Genomic DNA, 14,044 nt, shown 5'->3' with positions numbered 1-14,044 from the left:
TGCATAAACACATACTTTTTTTCTTTGTTTTTTTTCTCTTTTTTCTTTTTTTTTTCTTTTTTTTCAACAATTTCTGAATGAGTGCGTTTCGCTCCATCTCATTCAACCCTAGACTACTCATAAAAATATGAGCCGGCTACTAGCCATTTGACGCCTAGCCTTACAACAACTAGCAATGAAATCCAAGTTTTTCTCCAGATAAAAAGAATCAGTATTTTTACGTCACTACGAGAATATCATAAATTCTAAATATAACCAAGTGATTAAATCTCAACAACAAACAAGTATGATCATGATCTAGATCAAAAGCAACCCTATAAGACTTTGTGAAAATATTTGTTTCTGGCATGCAAATCAATTCATTAGGACTTAAACATCCCTCTATTCGTCATCACCACACTGAAATCAACATCAACTTATCAAATATCATAGTTCATCTTAAGGGATCATGCTAAATATGCATGCAAATACAACTATATGAAATTACATAAAAACAAACAAATATGTCCTAAATGAACAATCATACAAAAATATGAATGAACTCCAACTAAACATGCAACATGAATCTATATGAATCTATATGGACACACACTACTAATCCTTACATTATCACCCCCAAACTTAAAATTTTCAATGTCCTCATTGAAGGTAATAATAAGGATTTCAGGCATACCTAGTCGTCGGAAAGATCACCCACTTCGGGTGAAGGATCAGGTGGCCAATCAACCTCGCCACTAGTGTCTCGAAAAATAGTACCGAAAGCGTGTGTAAAATCTTCAGCAAAATGACGATGAATGTCGTGCATGGCCTCCATACGCCTAATTACTCGCCTGTACTGCTCGTCACCAACACCAGTCCTATCAACTACCTGCTGCACATGAGAAGAACCCTCTATAGGAACTGGAGGATCCGTTCGGCTACCCTCTACATCATCAAAGATATATCCCAACCCCTTGTCAGGGGGTGCACCTAAGAATGAATAACTCAAGTGATTTGGCAGTGGGTTGAGCTCAAGTGTAGGAGCATCTTCAATAGACGACTCGAGACGATCCTGAGAAATTTTCAGCTCTGCTAACCCAAGAGAATCGAATGGCACATCCAACTTCCTCTTCCACAGAGGTGCATTCAAAACCTGAATTTGCTCTACTTTAAAGCACTCCTCTTTAGCTGTGGGTAATTTTATTTCCTTGAACACATTGAAAGTGACCTTCTGATCATGAACCTTCATCGTAAGCTCTCCTTTTTGCACATCGATCATAGTTCGGCCTGTAGCCAAGAATGGTCTTCCCAAGATAATGGGAATCTTCTTATCTTCCTCGAAATCAAGAATTACAAAGTCAGCAGGGAAGAAGAGTTTATCCACCTTGACCAAGACATCCTCCACTATACCTCGTGGATAAGCGATGGAACGGTCAGCTAGTTGCAATGACATGTATGTTGGTTTCGGCTCAGGCAGACCAAGCTTCTTGAAGATAGATAAGGGCATCAGATTGATGCTAGCTCCTAAATCACATAAACACTTGTCGAACGACAAGTTTCCGATGGTGCAAGGAATAGTGAAGCTTCCAGGATCTTTAAGCTTCGGAGGCAACTTCTGTTGCAGCACAGCACTGCATTCCTCCGTTAGAGCAACGGTCTCTAAGTCATCGAGCTTCACTTTCGGAGAGAGAATACCTTTCATAAACCTCGCATAGCTAGGCATCTGTTCAAGAGCTTCAGCGAAAGGTATGTTGATATGAAGTTTCTTGAACACCTCCAGAAACTTCTCAAACTGCTTATCCGGATTTTTCTTCTACAGCCTCTTTGGAAAAGGAGGTGGAGGATAGATCTGTTTCTCCCCTGTATTACCCTCAGGAGGAGTGTGTTCCACAGTAGTCTTCCTTGGTTCCACCTCTACTTCCTTCTGCACATCTTCTTCAGCCACAACTGCATTTTCTGAATCTTGAGATTTTTCAGGCTCTTCGTCTTGCTGAATTTGGGGGCTTGCGACCTTTCCAGACCTTAAGGTGATGGCGTTCACATGTTCTTCAACTTCCCTCTTTCCTGGATTGGCTTTTGTATCACTAGGAAGCGTTTCTGGTGGTCGATTCAATAAGGCATTAGCAATTTGCCCTATTTGGTTCTCCAGAGTCTTGATAGAAACAGCTTGGCTTTGGCATATAAGAGCCTGGTTTTTGCACATAAGCCTCAACTCCTCTAATTCAGATTTTTCATTCGAAGATAGACCTGCATCATGAGTTTGTTGTTGAAGTTGGAGTTGTTGCTGAAAACCAAGAGAATTGAACAGCTTATTTCCAAACGGCTGGAACGGCTATTGCATCACATTCTGATTGTTGCTCCAGCTGAAGTTAGGATGATTCCAGTTGTCAGGATGATAAGTGTCTGGAACTGGTTGTTGCGATCTCTGAAAGTTGCTCACAAACTGAGCTGAGTCGCTAGATATAGCGCATTGCTCTGTCGCATGCGGACCTGCACACAGCTCACAAACACTAATTATCTACTTAACACCATAGTTAGCCAGAGAATCGATCTTCATAGACAACGCCTTTAGTTGAGCAGTGATAGCCGTAGCTGTATCCACCTCAAGTACTCCTGCTACCTTGCCCTGTGGATATCTCTGGGTTGGATATTGATATTCATTAGCAGCCATTAGTTCAATTAGATCATAAGCTTCCTTATAGCTCTTTGCCCATAATGCTCCGCCTGATGCTGCATCGAGCATGGGTCTGGACTGTGCTCCCAACCCATTGTAAAAACAAGTGATGATCATCCAATCAGGAATTCCATGATGAGGACACTTCCTAAGCATCTCCTTGTAGCGCTCCCAAGCTTCACTTAGCGATTCTCCCGTTTGCTGCGCAAATTGAGTAATAGCGTTTCTGATTGCAGCTGTCTTCGCCATAGGGAAGAATTTAGTAAGGAATTTCTGAGCAAGATCCTCCCAAGTAGTAATCGAACCAGCTGGTAGAGAGTGTAACCAGCTCTTAGCCTTGTCCCTCAGAGAGAATGGGAACAGTCTCAGCTTCACAGCATCTTCAGAAACACTGTTGAACTTGAAGGTGTCACATATTTCAATGAAATCCCTAATGTGTGTATTGGGATCTTCCGTTGGAGAACCCCCAAACTGGACTGAAGTCTGTACCCATTGAATTATGCCAGGCTTGATCTCAAAGGTATTAGCTGTGATAGCTGGCCGGACAATACTAGATTGAATGTCATTGATCTTGGGTTGAGAAAAATCCATCAAGGCTTTCGTTCGTGCTGCTGGATCTCCCATTGTAATGAGTACCTGAAACACAAACAAATAAACTGTGAAAGTAAAAGAATCCGATTCAGTGAACGTTAACGACCACTGATGACAAGCACATAAACTAAAAATTAACACCGAGTTCCCCGGCAGCGGCGCCAAAAACTTGTTAGGGCGAAAACATGCGCTAATATTCACGCAAGTATACGCGTTCGCAAGTAGTATAAGATATAAATCAGATTCGTTCCCATAGAGACTGGTTTAGGTTAGGTTCAATTTATGCACCTATGCAACAATGTATGGTTATCGCTCAATGCTAAGACAAATAACAAATTGGGTTTTTATTAAACTAAGAGATTATACTAAATAACATTAATTAAGAGAATTGAAGTTGAATTACTATATATGACAAACATGGGATCCTAACTTCATTAAATACTTCATTCAATAGCCTTATTGTTCTTAACCTTAGCATGTGATGGTGAGAACACTAATCAGATAACACGAAATTGATAAACGCCAACTTTCGTTGCACGAGTACCATTCTACCAAACATCCACAAAAGAGATAGAAGCTGAATAGGCACCAATTATATTGAGACCCTATATGTCTATAGAATTTGACAATATAACGGTTTAAGAACAAGTTATCTATCTTGATTACATAGGGCAAGTAAAACGGTTAGAGTTACCTACGAATCATGCATACAATACATGAACCTATGCTAGCATGGCAAGTTCTAAACCTCTATATTCACTGTCGCTTCAATAGAGATTAACAGATATCTTATATGTTAGCTACGCACATAAGACGAATAAGCACAACCAATACTAGGATATCAATCAATCACCACACACCAAGATATCGAAACAATTAATTATTGAAATCCATAAGTGTAATAACCCCAAAATTTTCAACTTTTTGTAACCCTTGTGAATAGTGTTTTAGCTGAATGAGAAAACTTTTCACGCCACACTATGTAGGGGTTCTGTTATGGATATTCTGGGATATTATTAGTACTCTATGAAGTATATAAGTGTATGTAAAGATCGTCAGAATCCAATTCCGAACACTTTGGTTTTTCCCGGAAATCCACAAGATACGGAGAGAATTGAGTATAAGGTAACAGGATAAAAAGGATTTAAATTAAAGGATTATAATAGAGGATCATAAAAAGGAATATAATGTATTGAGAAAGGTTAATGGAACCTAGGTAAAAAGATCCCGGGTATGATCCTTCAAACGATAAACGAGAACGAAAGTTAAGCGAACCGTATAACAGATCAGCGGTCATTAGGCAAACGATTAGGAAGTTAATCAAAGGGATTAGTGGGAATGATGTCATCCAACCAATAGAAAGAGGACAAGGAAGGGAGGATGACATCATGAGGATGACATAGGCATGACATGGGAAGGAAGGAGGTGTGGTGGCTTTGTAACCACACAAATTCAAGGGCAAAAAGGTAATTGACTAAAGCAAGCACAAAAACCAAGCAACCAAGCCAAGCAAAAATCATTTCATCAAAAATCAAAAAGCAACCAAGGCTTTGTTCTTGAAGCTCTCGGCTTTTTACTATTCATAAGGCAAGAATTTTCAAAAATTCAAGATCCAAGCTTCCTAAATTGGTGAGTAAATTCCCTAATCATCTTCATGCTTAGTTAGGGCTATACCATGAGTTTAAGCCATCAATTCCTTCTCAATTTTCTTCATTTAATCAAAGAAGAAGACTATGAATAGTGTTTTCAAGTTTTTTAACTTGAAGTTTTATTGTTTTTCTTGAAGATCCAAGCTTTCCTAAGACTTCTCAAAGCTTCTTAAGGCTTCCTAGCTCATCCCACCACTTCAAGGAAGGTATACCATCTCCAAACCCTAGATTCCTATATATTATAAGATGAATTTTATTAGTAGGATGATATTGTAGCTTGTTGTTGTGATTTAGAGTTTGGGATTTGGAATGGTAGTGAAATGGAATGGTAAATGTTATGGTTTTGATTAAAAGAACTTAAGTATGATTAAAGTTAAGTTTAGGCATAAGTATGATGATTAAATTGAATTGGTTGGGGTTGTTATGATGTGATGAGGATGGATGTTGGTTGTATGTTGGATTTGAGGTTGGTTTGTGGTTGGTTTTGAATGGTTAAAATTGGGAAATCGCGTAAACATAGCCGTCGTAACGTCCGATTTTCTTTGGACTGTTTTTGTGCATAGCATTAGGACCCGAGAACCCCCTGCTAGATTATGACCACTGCCATGTTTACATAGCTCATGTTACGAGCTTCGTTTTGATATGTAGTTCGTTCGATTCCGATGCACGGTTTAGGAGAAACGACCGTTTCAAGTAACGGCGTTTCGCGAACGAAACTTTTTCCCTCGCCTTACTTTGAAACATAGGTTAAAGACCAAAAAGGGTTAATTAATGTATGAAACATTTATGGTAAGTGTGTTAGGCAGTTGGTAAGACACTCGCGAAGGAATCGCTTTAAAACTCGTAAAGGTTAAATTATTAAAAATGGTGGAGCCGAGGGTACCCGAGTGACTTAAGCAAATCAGTGAGCGCAAAACGAGCGTTAGAGTCTGAGTTGGTTAGAGTATAGATGTACAAATGACTTTGGTTTAATTCCAACTTACTTGTTGTTTATAGGTTACCAGACTCGTCCCGAGCCATTCGTAACCCCCAGTCGCTCAGGCAAGTTTTCTACCCGTTATACTGTTGTTGTGATGTAAATATATGTATATGCATTATCTTGTGATATTGCATGATTGTTATTAGCAAATTTTGCGATATATTGGAGCATGCTAATATGGTATATATGCATGTCTGTTTCGTAATCTGGTTATCTATCTGTTGATTTCAATGCTTATAGTTGCATAATACCTATGCTAGAAATAAGCAAGTAGTTGCGTATACCCTTAGTATAGGGGATAAAAGGTGAACATATTTCTAAACCGGGAGTCGATGTTCCCGAGTATATTATATATATATATATATATTTATATATATATATATGGATATAGTTTTTAAAACTATTAATCGAATAAGGTTTATTCGGTAACTTTAACTTTATTTTATTATTGAATATTATTTCGAATATTATTCGAAGGCGTATGACTCCTTTACATTATTTATTGGATATTACTTGGACATTCATTTGAGGATGTATGACTCCTTTATTTTATTTAATGAATATTATTTATAATATTCATTCGAGGTATTATGACTCAGCTTATTTCATTTATTGAATATTATTTGAATATTCATTTGAGGATCTATGACTCCGATTATTTGCTGAGATATATTCTTTATTTTATTAAAGAATAAGGTGTCGATAATCAAACTTATTTTTGATTATTCAAATAAAGATATTACTTTCGTATAAGTATATCTTTGATTATTTGCTATTCATTTCAAGTATAAGTTTTAATACTTCTACTTCAATTATTTTATAAAGATTATTTTTTTATGGGAATATTATTTAAATAATAATATTCAGACATTTTCTAAATATTCTGGGGACTGATTTACTTCATTAAATCAGTTTTACTCCAAACACTCTTTAAAGTGTTTTCGAGTCTTTAAAATGATTTTCAAAAGTTAGAGCGGATCCCAAAACTATTTTTATATTTAAGATCTTCCTTTTAAAAAGGGGATTTAAATACTCGCTCATAACCTGGGGGATCCGGCTCGGTGGTGTGTTTTATATTCACAACAAGGTTGCTGTCTTGGTAAAAGAGTTTTTGATTACTTACCCAATATTCGGGAAGTAAAATTCTTGGAACAAGTTAATCCATTAACAGGCATCGCCTGGGAAATATCGGTGAGTTTTCCTTTCCAACTAGGTACGACTTCTTGGTGGAGCCGTATCAACAAGTTTCTACTTGGGGAAAGGGGGAAACGAGCTTTACGTTTCAGAGTCATGGATTTCATCTGAACTAGGAGTGGCGTAAGTGGCCGAGTAGCGCCGGCCCAGCCTTATTATATTGGCCCAAATGGCCTGGAAGTTCCGCTAAGGCGGTCCATTCCTTAGGAGTTCAGTGTTCGGTTGACAAGTAAATCCGACAGGTTCTCCTCTACATGTAGAAAATGGTGGGGTTGCACTACTACGACTGATCATCGTAAGTGGTCTTCCTGGCGCGGCAAACTCCCGTAATGAGTTCATCATCCAATTGGATATTTCTGCAACACTACCCAGAGCACTTCGATAGAAAGGCTACGGTTGGGCGATTGTTGAGTGTTGGCAGGGTCAAGTTTTCAAAATGATGTTCGCATCAAATGAAGTATCTCATAACTTCATTTTATTTTGATGATATTTTAAAGGTTGAATCTGTTCAAGTATTATCTTGTAGTCTCATCTATGTGATGAACTTTTGAAGCTAATTTATAACTTGAACGGTGGTAGTTCAAGTAGTATTTGGGAAAGATATAAGTATATTGGGGTATCTTGTAACTTCATCTTTTAAACTTATATCTAATTAATAATTGTCTTATGAATGACAAAGATTTTCAGAAAAACGTTGAGACAAGGTTAGATATATGAGATCACCTTGCAATGATATTTTTTATACAGTTATACACTGGGACTTTGTGCATATTATGCATGGAAGAGGACTTCCAATATTTTGAAAAGTATATATGTATATATACTGAATATTTTGCGACTTCATCGCATTAAGATATCAAACTTGGTTCATTTCTTTTGACCAAGACTTTCATGAGTATTATGAGTAGGCTCATATATTGTTAATCATTATACATATTATTTTGGTGGGCTTGCTGCTCACCCTTGCTTTCTTCTTTCATCACACAACATCAGATAGATAAGATGAACAGGACCAAGCTCCCAATTCGCAAGCGGATAGGAAACGTTCCGCAGCTTTCCGGAAGCGTTCAGGCCGCTGTAGCTGAGGTAGAAATTACCAATAGGCTAAGTTTTCAACTAGTAATGTACTAGACTTATGTATATTATGAATTTTAATAATGGCAAAGAAATGTAAATTTATTCAGAAACCTTTTTAAGGTGTATTGACTTAATTGTGGAATAAAACGACTTGTGATTATTTTTGGATATTCATCTCTGAGACTATAACTTGTGGGGTGTGTGTGTATATTGCGGGGTCACAGTAAAGAGTAGTTGATTGTTTAATGAGATTGGGTGTTGTTAAGGGAAGTGGAACTCGTGACGACCCGGATCCCCGACCCCGGATCTGGGGGTGTTACAGAAATGGTATCAGAGCTAAACGTTATAAACCTCAGAGATGATGGGACGTTAAGATAATAAGTTCACTAAGATAATAAGAACTCTTGCCAAGTTCATAGTCGGGCTACCTAATGTAGCACTGACAGATAAAACCCTTACGGGAACCCTTATAAGTATCGTGATAGTAACGTAGTTCGTTCTCGTATAGGGCAGCGGAGCACCGAACCTTGAGGTTCAGGAGCATCAACATGAGGATGTTTTATTACAAGTTGGAGATCAAATTGTGAATCCGATGGAGTACCCTAATGAGGGACCGGATGAGGTTCAGATAGAGAATGTTGCGGTTGAGGATGTTATTCCGGAAAGGATTGTGGCTGAGGAGGATCTCATGGAGGATCCTGATGAGAATGAAGAGAGGACCGCTGAGGAACTGATGACCATAGTCAGGGCGACTACCAGAGCAAGAATGGCCGCGAGGGTGGCCCTAGAGGATGAAGAGTTACCAAGGGCACAAAGGTTAATGAGGGCAGAAGGAGTGGGGCCTTCCACGACCCCAATTATACCAGTATCAGACCCTCTTCCAGAGGCTCCTGTAGACATCCATGAGGTTCCACCAATTCCTGTCCCATCCCCTGTACAGAGCCCAGCACATACTGAGGAAATGCCACCTTTATCCCCTGAACCATTGTCACCTGATACCGTGCTTGGTTATCCCTTTGGATCTCCTGGGTCTGCACCACCCGCACCCCATGGACTGCTAGATGCTACCACTCAGGCTTCTCTTATCGCCAATTATTATATGACTTTGGGTGGCCTGTCTGAGGCCCGTAATGTTAGGAGTGATCTGTTGGATCGACTTACTGCACCAAGGATTGAGGGCGGGATACTTCCGGCAGGATTAGCGTATAGCATGGAAAGGATTGAGGCTACCACCCGTGTTACAGCTAGAGGCCATCTTGAGGGTCAGGTCGATCCGGCTCTACTTGCGACTATCTTAGACCTCATCACCTCTGTGATGGAGCAGGTTAGGGATGTCGTGCGTGCTCGCATCTCTTAATCCATGGTAGTGTGTAGAGCCAGAGCAATCAAACAAGGGTTTCATGTAGCACCGCTTTTGGAGGATTAGCCTAAGTGATGAATGATTAGTTTTAATGATGAGATGACTATCTACGGTAGTACTTTTGGGATAGGAGCGATAAGTTCAAATGATGTAACCCTCTGTAATATGTTCAGTTGTTGTACCCTCGAACAAATGGTTATGTATATATTCGTTAATTTCAGTTCAGGTCAGTTTGTTTGTGATAAATCACATTGTTAATTGCTCTATTAACACTTAAGAGAGTGTCATGAAGTTTATCGAACTTAAGAATTCATGATTTACAATCGTGCAAGGACTAAACGAAGGGGAAGACTTAAGCAAAGTAAGTAAGACAAATATCCGGAGATTCTCAAAATTTTCCAAGTAATATGCCCCCACAAGGAAAAAGATTAAGGGCAAACCTGGAACGTAATAATCAGGGAGGTTGCAATTAAAATTTAAAGAACCCGGAATATAATAAAGTGGAAAATGAAGATTTTAAATTAAAAGATGACTCCAATTATGGGGAGTAGGAAGAAATATTTAGACTGAGGAGACAAGAAAGTAAGAAATCAGGAAAAATTGGATGAAGGAAGTGACCTTCAATAATGTGAAATGTAAGACCGGTGGCTCGATACCCAGAAAGGGAAACGCCAGGTATGGGAGGTATCCCAACATTGAGGTGACTGTTGAGATAAACAACAAAAGTAAATAAGGAATTATTAAGAAGAAGTTCACGTTGAACATGACCAATATCTTCCAGAACATCCATGTTATCATTACCAAATCAGAAAAGAAAAGCGGATGACCATTGTTATCTTTTGGAGGCCATATGGATTGACCTCAATTTGAATAAGGATGCTATTATGAAGTTAGGTATAGACTATCGAGGTGGGAATGATGAATAAGATAATCTATCAAGGATATATGACTTGATTTATCCATGGAAGGACGCAGGTACCTTTTAAAGGTGGAATTAAGGATAGAACATTGGTAACTTAAAATGAATCCTAGGGGACTGCATAAAGGTTGGCATGTCACCCTTAATAGGGACAGTATGAGTTTTGACAGTATGATTGGGAAAGGGTTAAGGTAACAACAACCTTTAAGAATCAGTGGAGAAATTTTTCAGAAGAATATAGACAATGGTTCTAGTATTAGTAAATGGTATTGTGATATGCCCTGTATCTAGGGAATACAGGAGGAACGATTGAAGGATAACCTTAGAGGTTTTACAAGGAAAAAGGTAATATTCAAAATTCTCAAGAATAGAAATGTTGATAAAGGAAATATGACGTAATTATAATGTTGCCAAGTGAGGCACGTGCTAAACCACGAGAAAGTATGGATCGAACCAGTAATGGTCGAAATTGTTCAGGGCAATTAGGACTTAAGATAAAAGATGTTCTAATTATGATTGAGCGTCAGTCATGACAGTGATTAACCTCTAAAGACTGAGGCAATAACTTATGGAAAAATGGTGATTTTTTTTTACTCATCAGATTTTAAGGAAAACATCTTCACATAAGCTGTGATTGAAATAAGGTAGAAAATATATTTGGAGGTGGTTAAAATGACATTGACTGTAAGGAAATTTTACTATCAGGAAAGGCTAAAGAGGTGGCCGACACTTTAAAGGTAAGAGGATAATTATAGGCGCTTGTGCCAAAAGAATACAGTGATGATGGTTAAAACTGTGAAGGTTATATTATGGTTTGGAAGATTGACATTCCTCCTGATGACTGTGCAATACCCAACCGTAATAGTAGTTGGTAAAGGTTTAATTCGTGTAATCGCCATGAACGGGCTATCTATCTTATAAGGTCCTATCTTGAGATAAGCTAGAACCATGTTTCAAAAAGGACTAGATGAACCCTTGAGTTAATTCTTCTATTTAGGGCGTATGATTAAGAATGGTATTAACCTGCTATCGTTGCTTCGATTGAAACTCTTCTGCACTTTTATTTGCTTCATGTCATGTATGTATGTCTGGATCAGGAGTGTTCTTCATGAATCAGGAGTGGTGATTATGTTACCTTCTTAGAATGATTTGATACGACATGGATAGACTCCGTATGGTTAGCTATTAAGACTTCATGGAAAATGAATGACTACAGTAGGTCAGTGGTGGACCATAGTAAGGCAGCAATGATTCTGTGAGTAATGAGCTGATTACAACCGTGAGAGTTGTATTGGAATGGGTGTTGAGATTGAGTACCACTAATCGGGTCGTGGTAGTGTATAAGTTATCATTGATAGACTAATTAAGTAGAGTATCTACCTAGTGAATAATTATTCTTTCTTATCAATAGAGAGTCGTATTATTATACGAGGAAGGTTGCGGTGCAAGCATAGAATTCTAGTAACGATGATGTATAGAATGAGATCCCAGATTCGATTTTCGATGTCGAGGGAGTTTCAAAGGTGATTATGTATAAGCTCAAGGAAGAGTGTGGGTCCATAGAATGATGGACGGGATAGCGAAAATATTTAGGCATGGGAAATACGAGGCTATAATGCTTGATGCTGATATAAATACGTATATGTTTTGTTCTCCTATGACAAACCTCTATAGTTCAGAGGTAGGTTCCAAGCCAGATATTTTGTGGCAGTATATTTTTTTCATATATACAATTCTCTTCAGTTCGTTCTTTTCTCTTCTTTTCATTTCATGTAAGCTGAGAAGAACAACCCTTCCAAAAGGGGAGGTATTGCCGAATGACTATCTATCTGTGTGATAGAAGCCGAGTAGGATACCAGCTATTGTTTAATTGCTTGTCAAGTACTAAAGGCTGGCCACCTTCTGTACTAACTATGTAATATAACAAGTGTTCATGATCATAGTGATCTCTCAACAAATTCCTTTACTTCTATTTGATTGATCAAATTTTGGAAAATAGAAACAACTGAAAAAGGAGTAATAAAGTGGTGGTAGTATGCGGAATGGGAACACATTCGTGATACTAAGGTTGACGTGGTTATTAAAAGGTTATAGAACGCTAACGAGCAAAAGTATAACCAGTATAATATTAGGAACGGAAGGTAGTAGCGATTACAAACTGGAAAAGAATGGGTATTGAGAAGCAGAAGCTCTAATGCTAAAAGCAATAACGAGAGTCTGTGCAATAGACTTGAAAGAATTTGGAATGATCACTTAATTCGAATTGAGTTATCTTACGACAATAGATCATATGTCATTATCGAGATGTCGCCTTATGAGATCCTTGAGGGAAGACAATGTCGATCTCCCTTATGTTAGGATGAAGTTGTAGAGCACAAGATGCTCAGACCCGCAGTAGTCCAAAGGACCAAGGATATGATAGATCTAATCAGAGGACGGCTGGTAGTAGCCCAAGATGGATATGATAAGTATGTTGATTTGACACGAAAGGATAAAGAGTATGAAATAGGGGACCTAGTAATGATATAGGTATCCCTTGGAAAGGATCGATGAGGTTCGGAAAGAAAGGAAAGCTAAGTCTACAATTTGTTGGACCCTTGGATATATTAAGACGTTTGGGAAGTTAGCTTACGAGCTAGCCCTACCCCCTAATTTGCAACAAGTTCATAATGTGTTCCATGTGTCAATGCTAAGGAGGTATCATCGGGATGCCAGGCACATAGTGGAGTACGAGCAGGTGGATATGCAGCCAGATCTAACTTACGTGGAGAAGCCAGTAAGGATTATGGATAAGAAGGAGCAGGTGCTTCGGAACAAAGTGATCAAGCTAGTCAGAGTACTATGGCAGAATCATAATGTGGAAGAATCAACTTGGGAACTAGAGAGCATAATGCTAGAAAAGTACCCCCATTTGTTTTCTGTTTGATTCCGGGACGGAATCCTTTTAAGGAGGGGAGACTGTAATAACCCCAAAATTTTCAACTTTTTGTAACCCTTGTGAATAGTGTTTTAGCTGAATGAGAAAACTTTTCACGCCACACTATGTAGGGGTTCTGTTATGGATATTCTGGGATATTATTAGTACTCTATGAAGTATATAAGTGTATGTAAAGATCGTCAGAATCCAATTCCGAACACTTTGGTTTTTCCCGGAAATCCACAAGATACGGAGAGAATTGAGTATAAGGTAACAGGATAAAAAGGATTTAAATTAAAGGATTATAATAGAGGATCATAAAAAGGAATATAATGTATTGAGAAAGGTTAAGGGAACCTAGGTAAAAAGATCCCGGGTATGATCCTTCAAACGATAAACGAGAACGAAAGTTAAGCGAACCGTATAACAGATCAGCGGTCATTAGGCAAACGATTAGGAAGTTAATCAAAGGGATTAGTGGGAATGATGTCATCCAACCAATAGAAAGAGGACAAGGAAGGGAGGATGACATCATGAGGATGACATAGGCATGACATGGGAAGGAAGGAGGTGTGGTGGCTTTGTAACCACACAAATTCAAGGGCAAAAAGGTAATTGACTAAAGCAAGCACAAAAACCAAGCAACCAAGCCAAGCAAAAATCATTTCATCAAAAATCAAAAAGCAACCAAGGCTTTGTTCTTGA

At 38.5% G+C, this 14,044-nt stretch overlaps 1 non-coding gene across 1 annotated transcript; it reads left to right on the top strand.

Moving 5' to 3' along the window:
• The first annotated feature begins 2,780 nt into the window (after window positions 1–2,780).
• Window positions 2,781–2,887, top strand: LOC141702371 (small nucleolar RNA R71). Its single transcript, XR_012567078.1, has one exon. It is a non-coding gene; the product is annotated as a small nucleolar RNA R71 (small nucleolar RNA).
• The last annotated feature ends 11,157 nt before the right edge of the window (window positions 2,888–14,044 follow it).

Source organism: Apium graveolens, unplaced genomic scaffold (assembly GCF_009905375.1).
Source record: "Apium graveolens cultivar Ventura unplaced genomic scaffold, ASM990537v1 ctg495, whole genome shotgun sequence".
Classification (NCBI taxonomy): Eukaryota; Viridiplantae; Streptophyta; class Magnoliopsida; order Apiales; family Apiaceae; genus Apium; species Apium graveolens.
The sequence above is the reverse complement of the archived record's forward strand: the minus strand, read 5'-3'. Positions and strand labels throughout refer to the sequence as shown.